At 43.4% G+C, this 21,944-nt stretch overlaps 1 protein-coding gene and 1 pseudogene across 5 annotated transcripts in view; one reads left to right on the top strand and one right to left on the bottom strand.

The window, feature by feature from the left end:
- Window positions 1-2,710, bottom strand: part of DHX30 (DExH-box helicase 30) — a 29,365-nt gene extending 26,655 nt beyond the window's left edge. For 2 of the 5 annotated variants that reach the window (XM_026500716.4, XM_057312040.1), the window contains exons 1-2: window positions 2,514-2,708; window positions 576-670 (exon numbers count right to left, since the gene is read on the bottom strand). The gene's annotated coding sequence lies outside the window, so the exon portion shown is untranslated. Of the gene's footprint in view, window positions 1-575; window positions 671-2,513 lie in introns of all 5 variants that reach the window. The other 3 variants (XM_044384823.3, XM_026500718.4, XM_057312038.1) reach the window with 2 other exon arrangements.
- Window positions 2,711-3,168: 458 nt separating this feature from the next.
- On the top strand, window positions 3,169-21,944 carry LOC113256609 (60S ribosomal protein L13-like; annotated as a pseudogene).

Here is a 21,944-nt window from a genome sequence, read left to right as displayed (position 1 = left end):
GCAATACTATAAAATCTAAACCATCTAAGTGATTATTATTCAAGAGACAATACTTTCTTGCTAAGAAAGTAAATTAATTCGCTTGTAAACAGACTACTTTGCTTTTAAAAAGCCCCCCGACCCTCTCCAAGGCTCACATAACAGTATCTTTTCCTGTATCAGTCTTAAAATATGTATGATTTTCAAGATAGGATGTTTTAGAGATAGTTTACTGAGCTCTAAAACATGCCATAGAGATTGAAAAGAAAGGTTTTCTTGACATATATTTTCTTGAAATATATGTCCTTGAAATATAATTATGTTGGAAACTTTTATGATTCAGAGTTGCTCTTAAATAATTCAAAGACAAGTAAAATAATATTATGTCAAGAGTTCTTGCATAATGAAACACCACTTAACTCCAGGTAGAGTCACTATGGGACAATTCAAGGACAGAGAGATTCCGTAATGACTAATTAAAAATGACACCCTTCTTCCAAGACAGTCACAAATGGATTTAATACGTGCCTTTGCTTTACAGCGTGGCTGAGTATGAGGTCCGCCTCTGTTCTGTGTGCATGGCTAAATCAACTTACCTTACACGAGCAGTGACAGTCTCAGATTTTGTAGGCTTTTGAACTGGAGCTGAATTCTCTCCTTGCTATTCCTCATCACGAGGCTGGGCCTCCTCCTAAAAAATACAAGGCTGGGTCACTAAAGTGATGGGCCCCACGGGGCAAATAAAGTTGCTGCACACCACTGAAACCCATTTACTAACTCTAACGACAAGGACGAGTTTTGTTAATGGCATGAAGCACACACTGGACACACTGGCCTCACTTCAGGACCTGCCATGACAGACTCAAGACCCATCAAATTGTGAGCTGCCCTATACCAGCACCTGTAAGATACCAAGAAAGAGATGTCATGGTAAAGAGGGGTTTGCAGTCCTGAAAGCATTTTCTCCAAGCCCAGCGCAAAATCCCCTTCAGTTCTGAGTTCTAATCCCATAAGGTAGATAAAGAAGCTCTTTCAGATTAGGAAAATAACAACTGAACTAAAATAACAACATTTTTATAGTTCACAAAGCACTTCCCTAGACTTTACAGCACTTAATCTATGCAACTACCCAGGGAGGTTGAAATTATCTTTCCCAGAGAAGGAAATGGAGGCAGATTTTCCCAGAGAAAGTTACACAACTTGCCCGAGATCCCACAGCTGCCTCAGGACAGAATGGAAATCTGCAGTTAGGTACTGGACTCCAAAGCTTTACAAGCTTATACTACACTATTTTTCTTACTTCCGTGATACCATGCTGTTGCCTAGATGTCCCATGGTTCATTACTGGAAATAATATTTTATAGTGATATAAAGTTTGAAAGGGGCAAGATGGTCCAACTGATAAACTTCAGACCATGGCTACATAAGTTAAAACACTTGGAGAATAAATATCTTCTGGAGATAAACGGACAACCTACACAGGTAAAAAAAAAATGCAGCAAAGTATGTATTTCCTGCATCTTCAACAGCTCTACAAATAAAGAGCACTATCATAAATGCTATCAGGAAAAGAGGTGTCCGTCCTGGAAACTCCAACACTCCAAGATTTAAGTGTAAATTGTATATGGTCAAGACCCACAATGAGAGCGGCTTTATTGCTTTCAAAGAAACTGCAAGGGAAACCATCACACAATGTCTCCTTTCCTCTGGCCAGTAAGTTGCAGTCAAAAACAGTTTGAGAGTCTGCACCTGGCCATCTGCAGTCCACCTGCTACAGTGTATGGCAAGCCCCTGTGAATTGGGGTTGCAAAGTGGGACAATCTCTGTCTTGCAATATCACAATTAAGGTGACCAATGTTGCTACACGAGGACTAGCTAGACAGCATGCTGACGCCATACTCCGGGCTTGGGGGTTCTGAGGACCCCTGGGACTCCAGTTCACTGCAAACAAAGGACCCAACATGCATTAGGTCTTCCCCTGCGAAATGGGGCAAGTCACCACCAGCAAACAAAGAACACCTCACCCCTTGGCCTCCCCCAGTGACAAGGTCGGTGCAAAAAGGGGCAAACCAGGGGGGCCAGAATGCACCAGGCCTCCCTTTGGATGAACGGTCCAGGCGGCACGGGGGACAGACAAAGGTCCCGGGGCACTCCGGGGGCTTCCTCCAGGCCCTGCCTCGGGGAACCGAGCATCCCCTGAGGCGGAGGCGTCGTTGCGCCAATGAAGCGGCCTCTCCCGCGGTCCCCGCGGAGCCCCTGGCTACCAGGCCCGCCCCGGCGGACCGGCCTGGCCCCCGCCCCCGCCCAGGCTCCATGGCAACGGCAGGCCGAGGCCTGGCTGCCCACGGCTCGGCCGGGCCGGCTTCGCGGGCAGGCCTAGGATGCCCGGCCTGCTCCTCGGGCCCGCCCGCTTCTCCTCCCCACTCTCCGCCAAGCCGGCGGTCGGACCCGGGCCCCTCCTCGCGCCGACCACCCCCGGCCACGGCAAGCTCCTCAAGGGGACACGAAAGGGGAGAATAAAAAGCCCAATTCACCTGTTGTTACAGATGTGAAACAAGCCTCGGTGCACCGCGCATGAGCCGCGGGCCCCCCCAACCACAGCGGGACTACAACTCCCACCAGCGGCGGCGCGGCCCCTTCCGGGTCCCGTGGCGGAAGTCCCGCCGGCCGCCCCGGCGTTCCCCGCCCCGCCTCCCGCGCCGACCCGGAGTCTGAGCGGGTCTCCAGCGGGTCCCCCACCCGGGGCTCGCAGTGGCCTCCCAGGGCTCAAGCCGCTGGGCGGCCAACCCGCGGCGAGACCCCGGCGCCGGGCCCAATGGGGGGGCGGCCGTGGCGGGCGCAGGCGGGACTTCCGGCAGAGCTACCGAGGGGGTGGGTGCGCGGGCAGCTGTGGGGCCGCCGAGGGAGCGGGTCTGGGCTGCCGGGGCCCGGGCCCCACACGGCGCCCCCTCGCAGCGCCTCAGCATCCGGCAGTGTGAGAGCGGGAGGGCCCTCGCGCCCCCGCCCCGCGGCCCCCGACCAGTCAGGGCTGAGCCGCGAACGAAATCCTGCTCGGGCTCCGGACCTCACCCGCCTTCCCCGCCACAGCCCGTGGCCACGCCTCTTCTCCTCTCCATCTCCCCTCCGATCTTCTGTTTCTGTAGGGAGGTGAGAATTTCTGCCTCACGACATTGTTAGGAGACCAACGCGATGGCACGTTGTAAACTGTACAACGGTGGGAGAAAGGACAAGGTGGCACTTGCTGGTCCGAGTGCCGCTGGGCGGCTCTGGAGGTCTGGGCCCCGCTCCCTGGCCTCGGAAGTGAGCAGGGGGCATGGTCCCTGTCAAGTGCCGCGGTCCTCTAGATCAGGCTCCCGTGGGCGTTCGGTGGAATCCAACTTCAAAAGGAAAGAACTCAGTTGGGGTTGCTCTGAGGCTGGGTCAGGATTTTACAGCTGGAACGACCTAGAACATGCTTTTAAAACGTGGCCTTCCAGGATATATGAAGAATTAGTGCCATATCCCGTCATTTTTGTCCAAGCAATTAAATGCAACAAGTTGTTTTTTTTTTTTTTTTTCCCTCTCTCTCTACATTGGACCGAAGGGTGGGGGAGGTGAGCGTGGAGCAGCATTCATTCATTCATTCAAATAATTATTTCCTTTTCTGAGCAGGACATGGTGCTGGGCTATGGGGGGTGGGAAATGATCCCTGTACAGATAAACTTGAGTGAACTGTAGAGCAATTGTTAGAAGCAGGTTTTGAGGATACAACAAGCTGCCCTCGAGGGGCTTAGGGCCTGGTAGACAAGGTGAAAACATTGTGTGAGGCAAAAAGAAAGTGATAAATGCTGGAGAGGAGGTATCAAGTGTTAGAGGGTTGAGAGAAAGGAATAGTTAATGGCAGAATCAAGGAGAAGGAACCACAGAAGCAAAGACAGCCAGTGGAACAAAAGGCAAATTCTAAGAATATGCGGTAGCTTGCTGTGACGGGAGGGTTGGATATGTGTACCGGCTTTAGAGGCGATGGAACAAAGTATAGGTGGGAATGCTACGCTGAGGGATGTTGACTTTATTTGTATGCAGTTACTCTTCCTAAGACGTTATTTTTACAGGTCTAAGTAGGAAAGTAAAATAACCGTCGATTTTGAGGAAGGTTATTCTAAAAGTGTAAGGGGAAGATTGGCTGGAAAAATAGAAGCTGGGGTACTAATGAGATGAGAGGTACTGAGGGATTCAACTGTGCTCAGGAGTGAAAAAGGCAAGGAAGAGGTATGACAGGGTGATGGTAAAGCGCCAGGCTGAGCCCTAGCCACAGGTATGTGGAGAGGTGACAGATCTGTGCCAGGGGACTGCAAGGATTGCGCACTGTTACCATAATGAAGGGGCAGGGCAGTCGGAGAAGACGATGGATTCCGCTTCATACAGAGTATGTTTGAAATGCTGTTGGGAACATTAAGTGATGAAGATGTGGTCCCTACTGCAAAAGATGTTCTGATAGAATGAGAAAAGCATGTGAACAAGTCTTAAAACCTAGGGGAAGCCCTGCAAAAAAGACACAAGTGGAACATTCGTACTGCTTTTCCTTGCTGCAGATTTTCTCCTTGGAGCCTTCTTTCTTTTTTTCTTTTTAAGATTTTATTTATTTATTCGACAGAGATAGAGACAGCCAGCGAGAGAGGGAACACAAGCAGGGGGAGTGGGAGAGGAAGAAGCAGGCTCCTAGCGGAGGAGCCTGATGTGGGGCTCAATCCCATAACGCCAGGATCACGCCCTGAGCCGAAGGCAGGCGCTTAACCGCTGTGCCACCCAGGCGCCCCTGTAGTCTTCTTTCTGAAGGACCTTTCCTTTTTCCTGAGCTTTCAACTATTCTTAATGGTTGTATCTGGTGAAGTTGATAAAGTGATCCACTTTATGATAAGGTGAATGCTGGGAGTGTCTTTTTCCCTTTCTCCCATATATTTCCCCTCTTGTTTCCTGCTCATTTCTTTATCACTACCTTATTTTCCTGGGTCCAGTCCCTAGACTTCACTCTTGGCTAACATCTCTGCCTAGAAACTCCTCTGCTTCCTCAGACCATGTAAGGCCCTCTGGTCGTTTATTCTTCCCCAAGGTATAGCTTTGATCTGTCTTGCCCAACTAGCACGCCAGTCTCTTGGAGTTATATTTGGGTCTCAATGCACGTAAGTGCTCCAAGGAGTGTTTGGATAATGGCTTCCCTCCATCAGATTCTCGTCCTGTGGACTCATCCTACTTAGGTTCCTTTTCTTCAGTTTCTTAAGGTTGAAGTGTTGGTAGAACCAATTTTATTTTATGTATTGAAGTAGAACTTGTAACCAAGGCCATCGAGCCACAGCAAATAGGGTGGAAGAAGAACATAATTTTTGTCGTGGGATCTACAGCCACAAGAAGTGGGACCGAAGAGCTCTCTCACACATCTAAGCTTCTGTTCCTATGTGCCTGCAGGAAATTCTGTGTTGCTAGCCCCACGGTATTTCTTGAATTCCTTTAAACCTGCCCCCACTTTCTGTCAATAGTCTCGTTTGTAAACTCTAATTCAGTTGCCTAGTTTGAGTGGCATTTTTCCCTCTTATGTTTATTGCCCCAGACTAAGGTAATTTTGTGGGTACTTCAAAGTAAGTTTTCAAAAAAGGCTAAATACTCCCTTTCTGTGCTTTGTCAGAGCGAAAGCAGGCTACTTGGCAAAATATACTGTAGAGTTAGAAGATTCTTAAGTCAGAACAAAGTTGAACCAGATGGCTTTTTAGGCCATTTCAATTCTTGAAATTTCATTACTCTAGACAGAATTCCATTTACAGGGGTGCCTGGGTGGCGCAGTCAGTTAAACATCTGCCTTCAGCTCAGGTCATGATTCCAGGGTCCTGGGCTCAAGCCCCACATGAGACTGCTCAGCAGTGAATCTGCTTCTCCCTCTTCCTCTCCTTCTGTAATCTCTCTCACTCTCTCTCAAATAAATAAGTAAAATCTTAAAAAAAAAAAAAAAAGGGGGGGGTTCCCTGGGTGGCTCAGTCAGTTGAGCACCTGCCTTCGGCTCAGGTTGTGATCTCAAGGTCCTGGGATCAAGCCCCATGTCAGGCTCCCTGCTGGCAGGAAACCGGCTTCTCCCTCTCCCTGCTCTTGTTTTCTCTCACTATCTCTGTCTCTCAAATAAATAAATAAAATCTTCTTTAAAAAATCTTTTTTAAAAAAAGGATTCTATTTGCAGTAACTAGTGCTTATTCAGATCTCTCTGTAAATATGGAAAATTCCATAAACTCTGGTTTTTATTAAGGTGGGAAATTAATTCACTTAATATGCAAAGAGAGTTTACTGATTAATTTTTTAACATCCATAATACAATAGAAAATGGGTATTGGGCATGAATAGGACGTGAGCAAAAAAATGCATTTCAAATGACCCTTAGGTTTAGGAAGAGAAAGTTCAGCCTTGCTTTTTTTTTTTTTTTTTAATGTTCTATCTTTTATTGTGGCAAAATACACCTAACATAAAATTTGACATTTTAACCACTTTAAAGTGTACGTTCCAGTGACATTTGGTACATGTACATGTTGTGCAACCATCACTACTATCTAGTTCCAGAACATTTTCATTACCCCAAAAGGAAGCCCCATGTGTACCCATTAAGCAGTCACTCCCCATCCTCCTCCCACCCTCCCCAGCAACAGCCCCTGGCAACAACTAATCTGCTTTCTGTTTCCATGGATTTTCTTATTCCAGATATTTCATGTAAATGAAATCATATAACGTGGCCTTTTATATCTGGGTTTTTTTCAATTAACATCGTGTTTTCAAGATTTATCTGTTTTGTGGCATGTGTCAGTGCTTCCTTTCTTTTTTCTTTTTAATTTTTAAGTAATCTCGACACCCAGCATAGGGCTCGAACTCACAATTCTGAGATCAAGAGCTGCATGCTGTCCCAACTGAGCCAGCCAGACAGACCCCCAGTACTTCATTTCTTTCTATGGTTGAATAATATTCCATTTTGTTTGTCCTTTCCGTATGTTGCTGGGCTTTTGGGTTTCCACCTTCTGGCTATTGGGAATAGAACTGCTGTGAACATTGGTGTACATGTTTTTGTTGGAACACCTATTTTTATTTTGGGGGTACATACCTAGGAGTAGAATTGCAACTTTCCTTTTTTTTTTTTTTTTAAGATTTATTGATTTTATTTATTTTAGAGCACAAGTGGGAGGAGTAACAGAGAGAGAATCTCAAGCAAGCTCGCCCTGAGCGTGGAGCCCGACACAAGCTCGATCTCACAACCCTGAGATCATGATCGAGCCTTAATCAAGAGTTGGATGCCCAACCCCACAACTTTGCTTATTTTTTTAAGACAGTTAAAACTATGGAACCCACTTAGCATTCTTCCTTCAAGTGATTTATAAGATTTGTTTTCTCTCTTCACCTGGGTCTCTGCTCAGATGTCATCTCAGAGACAGCTCCCCAGACAACCTTGTGTATTTATTTATGTTATCTTTACTTATCGCTTGTTTCTCCCCTAGAATAAAGGTCTTGAGGGCAGGGATTTAATTCTTTGTCACCACTGTCTTCTTAGCACCTTGCACAGGATCTGGCACTGTTGAGAAGTACGTGTTGAGTAAATGCTGAATGGGCACTTCACCTGGGAGACAAGCACTCATAGACTATTGTGGGAACTGTAAATTGTAGTACTTATAAAGAGGGTAGTTTGCCAGTATCAGATTTAAAATGTTCATGCCCTTTGACTCATTTCAATTCTAGGAGTTTATCTAAGCATAACCCCATATATATGTAAGAAAATTCATTGCTGGGGTGCCTGGGTAGCTCAGTTGGTTAAGCGTCTGCCTTCGGCTCAGGTCATGATCCCAGGGTCCTGGGATGGAGCCCCCCGTGGAGCCCCACATCGGTCACCCTGCTCAGTGGGGAGTCTGCTTTTCCTTTTCCCTCTGCCCCTCCCCCTGCTTGAGAGAGCGTGCACACTCGCTCTCAAAATCTTTTTTTTAAAAAAAGAAAATTCACTGCTGCATTGTTTGTAATATATTTTTTAAAACCCTACCTATCCCTTATTAAGAGGCTGGTTGCAGGGGCGCCTGGGTAGCGCAGTCGTTGAGGCGTCTGCCTTCGGCTCAGGGCGTGATCCCGGCGTGCGGGGACCGAGTCCCGCATCGGGCTCCTCTGCTGTGGGCTTGCTTCTTCCTCTCCCGCTCCCCCTGCTGTGTTCCCTCTCTCGCCGGCTGTCTCTCTGTCACATAAATAAATAAAATCTTAAAAAAAAAAGAGAGAGGCTGGTTGCATTGAATAGAATATATCTGCATTAGTCTCCAGCTATCATAATAAAATACCCCAGTCTGGGCGGCTTAAACAACAGAAATTTACTTTCTCGTAGTTCTGGAGGCTAGAAGTCCAGGGTCAGGGTGCTACCAGAGTTGCTGAGGCCTTTATTCCTGGCTTGCAGGTGGTTGCCTTCTTGCTGTGCCCTCACGTCGCCTTTCCTCTGTGCTTGTGGAGAGAGGTCTCTGGTATCCGTTCTTTTTTTAAGGACATTAGTCCTATCTGATGAGAGTCCCAGTCTTATGACCTCATTTAGCCTTAATTACCCCCCTGAAGATCCTATCTTAAACACAGTCACATTGGGGGCTAGGGTTTCAACATATGAATTTGGAGGGGACACAAATCATAATGTCATCAATTAAACGAAGTAGTATGCAGCAATTTAAAAGAATTAGTGCAAACACAAACACTGAAAAATATCCAGGAAATGTTGAGTTTAAAAAGTCATGTTTTATGATTGTATGTTTATAATTCCAACTGTGTTTTTAAAAAGACCATGTGTTTATACATATGCTTATGTAAGCTTAGAACATTTCTGCAAAAATATAACAGAACTGGGTTTGGTTTTTTTTTTAAATTTTTAAGTAAGCTCTACACCCAATATGGGGCTTGGACTCACAACCCAGAGATCAAGACTCACACGCTCTACTGACCAAGCTAGCCAGGCACCCCTCTATTAGAACTGTTAACTGTGCAGCTAAATCGGAGTCTCTTAGTTTTCACTTTATACTCTTCTATATTGTTGGATTTTGGGTGGCCGAAAGTAGGTATTCCTTTTATGGTAATAAAAAAATAACTATAAAACATATGAAATGTGCAGGGCTCTTGAGAGAGAAATTTAGTTATAATGGTAGCCATTAACACACCTGTGCTAGCTAGCCATGCATGCTGTTTTCAAATATATTAAACTCAGATGTACATTTATTTTTTAAATGTATATTTATTTTATATTATAATTAGATAGTAATTCCATAATAATTTGAAACATACACAAAGTCACGAGATAGTATCTGTTATGCCACGGACCCTGAGGGTCCCTAAGGGTTCTCGTTGGATATACCAAGAATTCAACGCCCTACCTGCTCCTCTTCACCTGGGCTGTTGCTCAGAGTCACATTTTCAGCAAGAATCCTTGAGGGATGAAGTATTATCTCCCTTCGGACAAAAGGCGGACTTAACTTCCACTTACTATAAAAATGGAAGCCCCCAAGCTCAGTGTTTTCTTCTGATAATGAGACACTATGTGAGCAGACAACTATGGTCAACGCTTTCGTATCACACCCAGGAAACTTGGGGGCATAGGGAACTGTTACAAACCAATGGGAATCTCTGGCTACTGCTTTTCCTGTGGATGAAGTCCTTTGTGTCTGACCCAGGAGTCTTGTGTCTTCTGTCAGCACCTGTGAAATAGTAACAGAGTAGCTACTAGTTTAGTTTGTAAATTCGTTAAAATTCCAGACCTACACCTGCGACCCAATGTCCACCACCCCAGATTTTTTTAATCATATCATACCATTTCATTTGTAATAATACCAGAGTGCGTTTCTATAACATTCTATTCGGCACAACCACAAAACCAATTTTATACCTTGGAAGGCCAGTAAATCCTTACTATCATTTGCATAATACTTAAATGTAGATGAATTTCTTTGGGTAAATTAAAAATTATCCCTGTCCTTTGCATCAGTATTTTAAGTTTGGTATCACTGCAACATTGAAACATGAATATATTTCATTTATATGTGGACTTCTTTCAAAGCCTTGGGTTAATTTTTTGGCTCCGAACTGCAGAAATAGGAGGGTTTGGATAGTGGAGTATCACATTTTTCGGTATGTAGTAAACACTTATAAATCAGTTGTTTCTGACAAAAGCTCTAGTTAACATCATTGGCTAAATTGTACAAATCAGTTATTCTCAATCTTAGAAAATATTTATTGGTAAAACTGGAAAAAGAATGTATAGCTCCAGGCTGCTTTTTTTTTTAAGATTTTTTTCCCCCAAGTAAGCTCCACACCCAATGTGGAATTTGAACTCACAATCCCAAGATCGAGAGCAGCATGCTCCACCCACTGAGCCCGCTGGGCACCCCCCAGGTTGCTTTTTAGCTATCACTGTTAACCATGGTACTGTCAAAGGACCAACATATAGGCTTTTTTCAAAACGTGAATGAAACTGACTTCTGGTCAGGGTAGCTTTGTACACACTTTGATGCCACTCCCTTTGTTCCAAACACATAGTAAAATTAATAAAAGATTAAAATTACATATGCATATTCAAAAACAAGATAAACATTTATGTTGACCAGAAACAGAGCTGTAATCTTGCTGGGCTATGGATCCAGAAATAGAGGCAGTCTGAAGTTTATAATCTATAAGATAATATGATTGAGTGGGTGGGGACAAGTGCCCCATGTAATGGGGATAATGGCCCCAGATTACTGCGTGCACTTAGGAATTCAGATGGGGCTCCCTAAACTTAACAGAGATTGGAAAAATCTACAGCCCATCCATTCCTGAAGATGTAGCTTATGTGAAGTTATATACTTAGGAAGTAGGACATTGAATGCAGACCTAAATCCAACTACCCCTCACTTGGTGCATGGATCTCCTGTCTCCCAAATTTTATAGTGGAAACAGAGTCTCAAGTTACAAATGTAAAACTTCTTTCTGGTTGGGTTTCCTGGACGATTCAGTAGATGTTATCACAAAACCATCAGGGAAGGAGATTCATGTGTAGGGAAATAATCCCCATTCATGAGATGTTTATAAATCAAGCTTTCAAAACATACAAGCAAACCTAGCCAAAAGAAAGAACCAACCAAATCAGCATCAAGAGATGAATTCACTGCAATTAAAATGAAAATAATGGAGTAACCGGACAATAACTTAATGTATTTTAGAATATCCAAAGACATAAAGGAAGCATACCTATTTTAAAAGAAAAAGAAATTATGAAATAAAAGTTATCAGAAATGGAAAGGTGGGGGCGCCTGGGTGGCACAGCGGTTAAGCGTCTGCCTTCAGCTCAGGGCGTGATCCCGGCGTTATGGGATCGAGCCCCACATCAGGCTCCTCCGCTATGAGCCTGCTTCTTCCTCTCCCACTCCCCCTGCTTGTGTTCCCTCTCTTGCTGGCTGTCTCTATCTCTGTCGAATAAATAAATAAAATCTTTAAAAAAAACAAAAAGAAATGGAAAGGTGACAAATATGTAAAGAACTGGATGGAAATTGTAGAAATTAAAAATGCAATTGTCGAATAAATATAGATGTCATGAACTCTAGGTAGGTCTTAGTGGGAAGAGGTTTAGTGAATTGGAAAGTTATATTGTATTCTGAGTGAATAGCTCATTACTAAGAGAAAAAAAGAACAATTAAAAAACATGAAGACTAGATTGAAGGACTTCAATGTAAGTGTATAAGTTGCAAAAGATTACCCTAGAGGGATTGCAGAGAAGTAATACTGCATTTAACACAATGTTTGGAAATGTTCCAGAATTGAAGATACATATCCTCAGAACAAATGTGCACACTGAATGCCATGCAGGATAAATAAAAGTAATCACTTGGACAAAGTGCAAGGGAACTACAGAACATTAAGAATAAAGAAATCTTGCAAGCTACCAGAGAAAAAAGGCACAAAACTCACAATGGAAAGCAATTTGACAACAAACATTTTTCACAGCAATAAAAGATAGCAGACAATGGAGTAACCTGGAATTTGCTGAGAAATAACTGTCAACTTCAAATTCTATATCCAGTTAAACTCTTGCTAGAACGAGGAAAAGGTAAATACATTTTCAGTTCCCTAATGAATAAGAGATGGTCTCAGCCAGTGACCCTCACTGAAAGAACTAGAGAATGTGCTTCTCAGAAGAAAAGTTAACCCAGTGGAAAGGAGTGGGATAAAATAAACAATGACATGAACTAATATTAGAAAAACATATCGGTAAATTTTAATTTACAATTGACTATTAAAATAGTTTTTGTGTGTGTGCATGTAAAAATAAAAGTCGGAACTAAAATTTTAGGTAAAAATAGAATACAAAGTATGTGTCATTTGGGATGTTTGGAGCAACGAGAAACAGAAACCTTGACTGAAGCCTGGCTTAAAGTATACAGACATGCATTGTCTCACATCACAGGAAATCCTCAAGTACAGCGGGCCAACTTGACTGATTCAGGGGACCCAGGTTCTTAACATTTTTCTGTTTTCCACCTCCAGAGTAGGCCCTGTCCTCCGGTTTCTAGCAAGATGGGTTTAACCGTTCTCCTGAAGATTCAAAAGACTCCTTTTCATGTTTCACTGACCACAGCTGGACACCGTTTTGTGAATTTATCCCTGCCCATGGGGAAAGAGTCAGCCCTGATGGTGGAGTCAGTTCTTAATTAGGAGGAAGATAAAGACAGTAAATAACTTAGGATTTTGTTAGAAAATTTTATTTAGAATATATAACAATTAAACAAATAGAAATATAATTTACAGCTTCCAAGACAGTCAAGGGGAGATAAAGAAAAAATATTCATTGAACAGAAGGCAGGAGAGGAGGGGCGCCTAAAATATTTTTGGGGCGCCTAGGTGGCTCTGTCAGTTGAGAGTCAGACTCTTGATTTCGGCTCAGGTCATGATCTCAGGGTCATGAGATCAAGCCCCACACGTCAGGCTCTGCACTCAGCGGGGACTCTGCTTAAGATTCTTTCCCCACCCCCTTTTGCTCCTCTCAACCCCCCATGCTCTCTCTGTAAAATAAATAAATAAAATCTTACCAAAAAAAAAGAGAGAGAGAGAAAGGAGAAGGCAAGGAGAGGGAAAAAAGGAAGCAAAGAAAAACCATGGTAAACAGGGAAAAAAACATATAAGATGACAGCAATGCATCAAAACATGCCAATGATCACAATGAATGTAAAAGGTGTAAACTTGCCTGCTTATTGCCCTCACACGAGGGAACTCAATGAGCAGCCAACCAGCGGTTTCTTGGGTACCAGCGCTGTTTGCGTCTTTTTTGAGTGGGAGATGTAATTCTCCTATTAAGCACTAGAGGTCAGCAACATTCATTACTGAATCTGTTTTCCCTGTACTCAGTCTCCGCCGTCAGGAATGTGCTTCTTTCAGAACTGACATATAATCTTCCATCTAAGGATTATTTTCAAATTAAAAAAAAAACATTTTTGGAGCACCTGGGTGGCTCAGTCAGCTAAGCGTGGGACTCTGCATTTCGGCTCAGGTCACAGGGCCGTGAGATTGAGCCTCACATGGGGCTCCACGCTCAACAGAAGTCTGCATGGGATTCTCTCTCCCCCTCTGTACCCCTCTCATATGTGTGTGCGCGCTCTCTCTCTCAAATAAATAAATAATTTAAAAAAAAACACATTTTTATAGCACTTAGCATTTCAGCTACTCAAAATAGTTGTCAAGAATGTATTTAAGTGCCTGGTAGATCAGCAGACGTGGAGGCCAGCTCCTTTACGGATTGCACATCTTACTTGATGGGAATTAGTTAGATGTTCTGTGAATATAGATTCTTTAGCTATGATTCAAATAGGACATATGCAGCTAGAGAGCCTTCATAGGCTCTAAGGACAGCTAGATTTATGCAAGTTAACGTCTTTACTGTTGTTGGAAGGCTGTTCTCTTTCCGGCTAACAGTTACCATGAAAAATCATATGGCTTGTTCACTGTCTGGGAGGTGTGTTACCAGATAGCACTCTTTTCCTCACTCTGATGTCTTTATTTTATTACAAGCTTATTGGATTTTGTTTTAAGTCTTTACAGAAGAAGCAGAAGGTGAGGGGCGGCTGAGTGGCTCCATCAGTTAAGCGTCTGCCTTCAGCTCAGGTCATGATCCTGGAGTGCTGGAATAGAGGCCCACAAAGGGCTCCCTGCTCGGTGGGGACCCTGCTTCTCCCTCTCCCTCTGTCCCTCCCCCCCCACACTGCTCGAGCTCTCTCTCGATCTCTCTGTCAAATCAATAAAGTCTTTTAAAAAAATAAAATAGATTGAAAAAAAGAAGTAGAAGATGAACAGGGATTCATAAAGGGGGGCACCTTCGGCTCTGACCAGTTGCCCAGTTTTGCCGATTTCACTTTTACTTTAATCTTTATTACATTAATTCTAGTGGCAGTGGCTATTAGTCAACAGTCACTGACTGCAATGAATACTTGGTTACTTGGACTGAGTTTAAAACCAGCAATTACATTTAACTTGTGTTTAAGCAGACAATGGCTCATTTGAAATTCGCTTATCTGATGCTGTCATGTGGGAACCTAATTTCATTGTTTTGCTAAGACATATTATTATAGCCCATCACAGATGTCTAATAACTTTGTGGAATCAGTATGAATTGACTAATGGGATCTTTTCTTTCAGGTTTGACTACCAATGGATAGAAATTCCATTTTTATTTTTTTGAAAGATTTTATTTATTTATTTGTCAGAGAGAGAGGGAGAGAGAGTACAAGCAGGGGGAGCGGCCGGCAGAGGAAGAAGCAGGCTCCCTGCTGAGCAAGTAGCCCAATGCAGGACTCGATCCCAGAGTCCTGGGATCATGACCTGAGCTGAAGGCAGACACATAACCGACTGAGCCACCCAGGAGTCCCAATGTATAGAACTTTTGAAGCTGAGCTGCAAAATTCACGGTTTGTTACATGCCTTTTCCAGAAGTGAACTGTGCCTTTTGTTAAAGTTTTACTTAATTAAATTAATTAATTTATTTCTTAGAGAGAGAGAGAATGTGCATACACAGGTGTTGGGGGAGGAGCAGAGGGAAAGAGAGAGAATTTCAAGCAGGCTCCATGATGCAGGGGTCGATCTCACGACCCTGAGATCATGACCTGAGCTGAAATAAAGAGTCAGTCTTTGTTTTAAAACCAGTAGTGAACTCTCAGAATTTCATACTTAGGTTTCGAATTATTTGTATGCAGGGGGAAAAAAAGTCTAACTTTCAAAGTAAGATTCAGTGTTAAAACCCCTGAGGAATTTAAGGTATTATTAAAGTGGTAAAACTAATTATCTGGTGCAGGAAGTCAAGACAATGGTAATCTCTGAGATTAAGAAGCAGTTGTGATTGGGGAAGGCATGGAGAAAAGCTTCTGGGCTGATTCCCAGGTTCCAGGTCATAAGTTGGGTGGTGGTTACACAGGCATGTCCACTTTGTCATAATCTGTCAAGACCTACACTTATGATTTATAGGCATTTCTGTAATTACATCATACTCCAGTAACATTTTTAAAAAATTGTTATATACGGAACATCACTTTCAACCAAACTGTATTCTAAAATATCATCGGTAAAAGAAACTTTTCCAGGGTAGTCTTTACCCTGCCTTTGAAAGACTTTGGTTCCTTTGTGTTCTGGGAGTCCTGCTGAGAATGAGTCTTCCCCAGTGTATTCCAACCAAGACTCAGAGGACCTAGAAGTGGTGTCCCCACTATCCTTCTGAGGGTATTATACTTTATGTTTTATGTTTGAGTATTCATGTCTCCTGTGCTTTTATTTGATTCCCAGGCCATGTAGGCTCTGAGAAGGAGAGTGGGAATGCCCTGGGAACCATTACTATAATCAGCACCTGAATAAATTACTAAACCTGGTTTGATCATTATAAAATTATCATCCCTACTGTGATATCAAACACTTGTGATAGGTTTGGACTGTAGTGTCAGCTATATCTAAGTGTATTTTTAAAAGTTTGAAGTAATTTCACCAGCAGAAATGTTTAAAGAATAATGCAAAGACTTCCTGTATACCGTTTACCAATGTCCCCATAGTCGACTTTATCACATTTCCTTTACATTCTGTCCCTGTTGAAAGTAAGTTACAGACGCAATGCCCAATTACCCCTAAATTCTTTGCATTTCCTACAAATAAGGGCAATCTTCTACATGTAACCATCAAAATCAAGAATTGAACATTGATATCACACAATCCATAAACCATATTCATGTTTCGCTAGTTATCCCAATAATGTACAGCATCACGTGTTGCAAATATATATGTCATATCTCTTTGGTCTCCTTCACTCTAGACCAGTTCCTAAGACTTTCCTTGTCTGTCACAAGCTGGACAGTTTTTAAAAGCATAGGCCAGTTGCTTTCCCGACTGCTTCTCAGTTTGGATTTGTCTAATGTTTCCCTCACGATTAGATGTAAGTCAAGCATTTTGGCAGGAACGTCACAGAAGTGGCCGGTGTCCTTACATCTGACATGCAGTGTTGATTTGCCCCAACACTGGCCTTATTGATTTTGATCCCTTCGTTAAGGTGGTGTCTGCCCATTTCCTTCACTATCAAGTTATTTGTAACTATCCATTGGGAAGATACTTTGAAACCAGGTATATATCTCAGTCCTCTAAAAAATGTCACCACTTCTTCTAGCATCTATGGATGATTCTTGTCTGAACCAATTTTTACCGTGATGGTTGCCAAATGGTGATTTTCTAATCCCATCATTCTTCTGCATTTACAGTTGGCATTCTATCATAGGGAAGCACTTTCTCGTCTCTCCATTTATCCATTAACTCATTTATTTATATCATCATGTGTCCACGGATTCCTATTTTATTCAGTGGTTAATCAATCCATTACCATCACTATTTATTTGATACTCAAATTGTCTCAGATTTGTCCAGTGGGACCCCCTTCACAATGTCCTCTTAATGTGTTCCCACCATTCTTTGAGTACCTCCTTACTTTGTAACATAAGATGAACCATACTGATCTTGTAGTTTCCATGCCCTAGCCCTGGAACCAGCCACTTCCCCAAGGAGCTCTGGTTCCCTTTAGTGGAGTAAGGTGTTTAGAAACCAAGATCTAAATACTAGGTGTGTTCATTGCTAGTCACTATATACTCACGCGCGCACACACACACACACACACTCATATAAGTGCATACACTTACAACTTCCACTTACAACTCTATTTCTCTGTATACTCACACCAATACTTTCAATTTCTGTCAAACTCCACAAGCCTCATTCTAGCCTTCCCCAGACAGTTTTTGTAACTTTGTGGGAAACCTGGCTCTCAATACCCTCAATATATTTACTTTCTTGCTCAATCCCCCTTTAAGTAATCAATCTTTGGGCAAACTGACCTCCTTGAACTTAATTGTACAGGCTACCTCCTCACTTGGCCCAGGTGCTGTTGGTTGTCTCCCATAAATATTGGGGAAAGAGAAAGTCATCTAAGGTTTATCGATTTTTGTTTTAATGAGGTCAGTAATTGGTGAACTATTGAAGGTATTTATTGTAGAATTTTATTTATTTGTTTGAGAGAGAGACAGAGAGAGAGAGCTCAAATACAAGTACGGGGGAAGGGGCAGAGGTGGAAGGAAAGGACGAAGCAGATTCCCTGCTGATCAGGGAGCCCGATGCGGGGCTCAATCCCAGGACCCCGGGATTATGACCTGTGCCAAAGGCAGACGCTTAACCAACAGAGCCACACAAGCACCCCTTGAAGATATTTTTGAGTGATCGCATGATAAAAATGTAGTTAGATTGTGGTTAATCACAGATAATTCATCTCAATAATAATTTCTTAGCTAAATAGAGTTCCAGCTAAATATAAAGAAAAAATATGTTAAATTTGAGGATAAATTTGAATAATAGTAAAAACATAAATTTGTATAAAAATAATACAGTTCACATTTTGGAGCTCTTACTATGGGTCCATCACGAAGTACCGTGCATTTGTTATGTCATTTATCTTCCCAGCAATTCCAGTTATGCCCACTTTTAGTGTCTCTGTTTTGCAAAGGAGGAAACTGAAGTTCAGAGCAGGATTAAGTAACTTGCTGAGGCTGCTGAGATTTCTAGTGGTGAAGCCTTTGAATTGAGTCAGTTCATCCCAAGTTTGTACTGTTAACAGTAGATGATTCACCATTAGACCTTGGTTGGTTTTGTGTGTTTGTTTGAAATTAAGAATAGAGCTGACTTAGACCACTTTATAAATCTTAAAATCCTGGGGGAGAGGTATATGTTTCTTCTACTTCCTTTGCAGTACTTCTTTTCTCTTTTTTCAATTTTTTAAAAATTAAAAAAAATTTTTTAAAGATTTTATTTATTTGAGAGAGAGAGAAAGAGAGCAAGAGCGGGGTGGGGGTGGAGGACAGAGGGAGAGGGAGAAGCAGACTCCCCTCTGAGCAGGGAGCCCCAGATGGGGCCCCATCCCAGGAACCCAAGATCATGACCTGAGCTGAAGGCAGACTCTTAACTGACTGAGCCACCCAGGCACCCGTTTCTTTCTTTTTTTTTTTTTTTCAAACCTAGTACGTATAGGGGTGCCTGGCTGGCTCAGTCAGTAGAACATGACACTCTTGATCTTAGGGTCCTGAGTTCAAGCCCCATGTTGGGGGTGGAGCCTGCTTAAAATTTAAAAAAAAATACATTAAAAAGAAACAACATAGTACTTATATACATAGAGGTTAAAATTTTTTTTTTCTTTTTTCTTTTCATTTTTTAAAAGACTATTTATTTATTTATTTATTTATTTATTTCAGAGACAGAGAAAGAGAGGGAGCGCACAAGCTGGGGAGACAGGCAGAGCGAGAGGGAGAAGCAGACTCCCCGCCGAGCAGGGCGCCCAACACAGGGCTCAATCCCAGGACCCTGAGGTCAGATCTGAGCTGAAGGCAGACAGACGCTCAACCAACTGAGCCATCCAGGTGCCCCAGAGTTTAAAATTCTTATATAGAATGAGAAAGGTACTGAAATGAAGAATAAGAGATTATGCACAAGTACAAATAAATTTTTTATTGGATGTACTAGTCTACTATACTTCAATTACCTAAAGTTGTATGAATTACTTCAGGTTCACTACTATGTACACCCAAATGGAATAAAGGAAAAGAGCTGCAGTGGAATGAAACTTGGTCTATAAATTGTGCTTTTTTTGCTTTCTTGTTTTTAGACCTTCCCTTTCACTTTTTGGTGAGGGCAGAACCCTTTGTAACACAGCAGTACTGTTGGCAGTCTGAGACTCAACCGACAGCAGTAACTAATTTAACAACTATGTCTTACGTGCAGGTTAGACACCAGGACCGTGTTTTATACATTGAGGATATAAGGCATGTACACCACCCTCGAGGAGTGTTCAGTTAGTGGGGTGGACTGATAAGTTTGTTCATCCATTCCATAGTTCCTTCAGTTTTTCATTTATTCGGCAGATACTCAAATTGTGCCGGACGGGATGCTTGGTGCTAGAGTATAAGGGTGAACAACACAGAAAAGTCCCTGTATTCAAGGAACTTCTATGCCTCGAGAAAGAAACAAGAGAATGACACATGCATATTTATATCTCTAGTTGTGATATGTGTCATAAAAGAAACACATCAAGGGCAGAGAGTAGCAGCTGTAGGCAGGGGTGGAAACATAGCTTCTTTTAGATTGAGTAGTCAGGAAGGGTAGATGTGGACCAGTAGGGCCTTTCGGCTGAAGTAAACAAACACCAACCAAAGACGGCATAAACTGGGAAGACATTAACTCACCTAAAAGAGGTGTGGACGTAGGTGGTAGTAGGGTTGGATCAATTTCCCCACTTGGTTCCTCCATGGCTGCAATAACTCCAGGCATCCTTAACTAACTCAACCACATGGAGGTCTTCTTCCTGCTGCTCTTTTTTTTTTTTAATTTAAATTTTAGGTAGTTAACCTACAGCTCAATATTGGTTTCTGGAGTAGAATTCAGCGATTCATCACTTACACACACCACCCAGTGCTCAGCACAACAAGTGCCCTCCTTAATCCCCATCACCCATCTAGCCCACCCCCCACCCACCTCCCTCCATTAACCCTCAGCTTGTTCTCTATCATTAAGAGTCTCTTATGGCTTGTTTCCCTCTCTCCTTGTTTTCTTTTCCCCCTTCCCATATGTTCATCTGTTTTCTTTCTTAAATTCCATGAATGAGATCATATGATATTTGTCTTTCTCTGAATGACTTACTTTCACTTAGCACAATACACTGTAGTTTCATCCATGTCATGGCAAATGGCAAGATTTCATTCTTTTTGATGGCTGAGTAATATTCCATTGTACATATAAATAGCACATCTTCTTTATCCATTCATCAGTTGATGGACATTTGGGTTCCCTGCATAGTTTGGCTATTATTGATAATGCTGCTATAAACATTGGGGTGCCTGTATCCCTTTGAATCTGTATTTTTGTATCCTTTGGGTAAATACCTAGTTGTGCAATTGCTGGATGCTGGGGTAATTCTATTTTTAACATTTTGAGGAACTTCCATAGTGTTCTCCAGAGTGGCTGTAACAGTTTGTATTCCCACCAACAGTATAAGAGGGTTCCCCCTTCTCCACATCCTCACCAACACCTGTTGTTTCTTGTGTTGTTAATATATCCATCCTGACAGGTATGAGATGGTATCTCATCATGGTTTTGATCTTCATTTCCCTGATGATGAGTGACGTTGAACATCTTTCCATGTGTCTGTTAGCCCCCTGGATGTCTTCTTTGGAAAAGTGTCTATTCATGTCTTTTGCCCATTACTTAACTGGGTTATTTGTTTTTTTGGGTGTTGAGTTTGATAAGTTCTCTGTAGATTTTGGATACTAACCTGCTGCTCCTTTTCATCCCAACGTACTTCCCCAACTTCTCACTAACGGGAACTTGGTCACCTGGCTGTCCCTTACCCAAGCCCCTGGGATTACCATGATAGCCTTAAAACAGTGAAGGCTTGGGCTATGCTGGATCCAGGTACCATTGGCAGCAGGCAGCACTCCAGGGCTTCTCCAGGCCTGGCCGCGGATGGTTCAGGGCTGTGGCCTGGGCTCTGGGGACGCCCAACCAGAGCCCACGACCTGACAAGCTCCCCTCTCCCGCACCCCCCAAGCCTGTAGGCAGCAGCCACGGCACCCAGCCAGAATAGCATGATCCTGAAGCCTGGCTTCCATGAGGACTGGCAGCGGCACGTGGCCACATAGTTCAATCAGCCAGAGCAGAAGATCTGGAGATGCACGGCCGGGCAAGCCCAGACACACCCCAGCACCCCGCATCCTATCAACCCATCCAGCCCATCGTGAGGTGCCCCACGGTGAGGTATCACGCCAAAGTGTGAGCTGGCAGGGGCTTCAGCTTGGAAGGGTGATGGGGAGGCTGGCCCGGACCACTGAGATCTCAGTGGATCCAAGAAAATGGAGGAAGTCCGCGGAGCCCCTGCAGGCCAACAGGTAGTGGCTGAGGGAGTACTGCTCCAGGCTCATCCTCTTTCCCGGGAAGCCCTGGGCCGCCGGAGAGGGAAGCTGCTCTGCTGAAGAACTCACATTGGCTCCCCGGATGACAGGATCGATCACACCCATATTGCATGTCTATAGAAGGAGAACGCCAGAGTCGTTACAGAGAACTTTAAGGCATTGGCTAGTCTTCCCATGGCCCATGCCAACACCTGGCTCTTTGGCTTCCAGGCAAAAAGGTCCAAGAAAGCTCCAGAACAGAATGTTGAAAAGAAAAAATTAAATGTCTCTGGCACCTTGTGGCTAATGCAACCACAACCACAGCCATCACCACCACCACCATCACCACCACCACCGCCAACAACCCAGGGCAGGCTCATGCCCTGGGACCGGGGAAAGGGAAGCTGTCCACCCAACAAAATCCGTGTTGTGCTAGCAGGCAGGAAGCAGAGAATGGCTGTTGGGAGGCACAACAGTGTCTGA

Source organism: Ursus arctos, unplaced genomic scaffold (genome assembly GCF_023065955.2).
Source record: "Ursus arctos isolate Adak ecotype North America unplaced genomic scaffold, UrsArc2.0 scaffold_14, whole genome shotgun sequence".
In the NCBI taxonomy this organism is placed as follows: Eukaryota; Metazoa; Chordata; class Mammalia; order Carnivora; family Ursidae; genus Ursus; species Ursus arctos.
This window is presented reverse-complemented; position numbering and strand designations above follow the sequence as displayed.